The following is a 2500-nucleotide window of genomic DNA, read 5'->3' on the forward strand; positions in this document are numbered from 1 at the left end:
TGATACTGATGATAATGATGATGATAATGATAACATTGATGATGATACTGGTAATAATAATGATGGTAATAATGATGATGATAATAATAATAACTATCACTAACGTAATAAAAATATTCACAATAAGAAAGATGATAAAGGTAATAAGAATGATAAAAACAATAATAACAACAACAACAGCAGCCACAATAATAATGATGAGGATGATGTAATTATAATGATAATGATGATAAAATAATAGTGATACTAATAATGATAATGATGATAATAGCTAATGATAATGAGAATAATGATATTAGTAGGGATAATGATACCAATAATTATAACAAAAATGATAGTTATAATACCAGTGGTAATGGTAACAACAATAATGATTATAATAATAATAAGAAGAAGAAGAATGAAAGTAATAATAATAATAATGATAGTAATAATAATAATGGTAATTAATGATGATAATAATAACAATAATAATGGTAGTGATAATAATGATGATGAAATAATGATAATATTAATGATATTGAAAATGATAATAAAGACAATAAAGATGATGAAAATAACAATGAAAATAATGATCAAGTTAAGGATGATAATAAGTAAACAGCAACTATAATAATAATAGTTATGATGCTGATTATGTTCATGATAATATAAGTAATAGTAACAACAAAAAATATAATGATAACAGTAATAATAACAGTGATAATGATAATAATGGTAATAATGATAATAATAATGAAAATAATAATGATAATAATATTATGATGATATTGATAATAACGATAATAGTAATAACAATGATAATAACGGTAATGAAAAAAATTAAGAAAAATGATAAGGATAACGACAATAATAATGAAGATGATGATAATAAAAATAATAACAATAATCATATTAATAACGATAATGATAATAATCATTATTATGATAATAATAATGATGATAACAATAACAATGATAATGATAATAGCAATGATAATAAAGATGATAAGAACAATAATGATAATGATGATGATAATGACTATAATAATAATGATAATGATGATAATGATAATAATAATAATGATAATAATAATAATAATGATAATGATGATAATAATAATAATGATAATGATAATAATAATAATGATAATAATAATAATAATAATAATAATAATAATAATAATAATAATGATAATAACAATAACACTAATAGTAATGATAATGATAATAATAATAACAACAACAATAACAACAACAACAACAACAACAATTGTAATAAAAGATAATAAAGGTGATGATAATCATAATAGCGACAATGATAATGGTAATAATGATGATAATGATTATGATAATAACAATGATAATACCAAAAACAATCAATAATCACAATAATAATAGTAATAAAACTGATGATGATAATAACAATAATAATACGGATAATGTTAATCATGAAGATAATAGACAATAATTAAGATGATAATAAAAACAATGATAAGAAATACAATACAATACTAGACAGAGTTCATGTTTTGGAACTGAATCATAAGCACGCTGCTATGTACAAAACAAAGGACAAAGAAACAAGCCAAATAGATAAATGAATAAAATCCTATCTTCTGAACAAAAATACAAAAAAAAACTTACCAAACGAGGAAGAGGAACACGAATAAAGCAAGGAAACAGCGAGAGAAGGGATAAAAGATGGAGTGCCTCGGAGAATAGTTCCTTTTCTGAGCGCTGGCACAGGGCACGGAGAGACGGGGAAAGAGGGGGGGGGGGGGGCGGGGCAGGAATTCCGTGATAAGTGATGCCTTCATATCTGGCTGCTTCCGTTTTCTTCACGTAAACGTAAACACACATACACATATATGTATGTATGTGGTGTTCGTATACATACATATATATACAGATGCCTCTCTCTCTCTCTCTCTCTCTCTCTCTCTCTCTCTCTCTCTCTCTCTCTCTCTCTCTCTCTCTCTCTCTCTCTCTCTCTCTCTCTCTCTCTCTCTCTCTCTCTCTCTCTCTCTCTCTCTCTCTCTCTCTCTCTCTCTCTCTCTCTCTCTCTCTCTCTCTCTCTCCCTCTTTTTCTATATATATATATATATATATATATATATATATAAAAACCAGAATTCAGTCGTTTTTATGATGAGTGCAAGCCAACACCCGACATTTTTTTTTCTCAAAAGATATGAATGACAGTGAACACTTTCGTAGAACAAAAAACGCATTTGATCGGTTTGACTGTCTTCGTCAGAAATTCATCTTGTATTACTGGCGAAGATTGAAATCGGTCAAACGTATCTCTTACCCTGCGCAGACTCATTTTCATTCATACCTTTTCTACATTTGTCGCAATGACTGTTGTTCCACTTATGATTCATTTCTTTCCGTCCTGGCACATTAGTGTGTTTGTAATTTTGTTCAAATAACCTATTCTATCACAAGGCCCTACTGCACAAGCGCTTCCTCCTGTGTGAATTCCATGTGAATCCCCCCCCCCCCCACTATGTCAACA

The 2500-nt window shown here is 27.8% G+C and overlaps 1 protein-coding gene across 1 annotated transcript in view; it reads right to left on the minus strand.

The window, feature by feature from the left end:
• The window catches only part of LOC113812858 (uncharacterized), an 8818-nt gene extending 7087 nt beyond the window's left edge, over nt 1-1731 (minus strand). Inside the window, exon 1 of the mRNA XM_027364779.2 lies at nt 1627-1731. The gene's annotated coding sequence lies outside the window, so the exon portion shown is untranslated. The remainder of the gene's footprint in view (nt 1-1626) is intronic.
• Nucleotides 1732-2500: the final 769 nt, after the last annotated feature.

Source organism: Penaeus vannamei, chromosome 33 (assembly GCF_042767895.1).
Source record: "Penaeus vannamei isolate JL-2024 chromosome 33, ASM4276789v1, whole genome shotgun sequence".
NCBI classification, from domain to species: domain Eukaryota; kingdom Metazoa; phylum Arthropoda; class Malacostraca; order Decapoda; family Penaeidae; genus Penaeus; species Penaeus vannamei.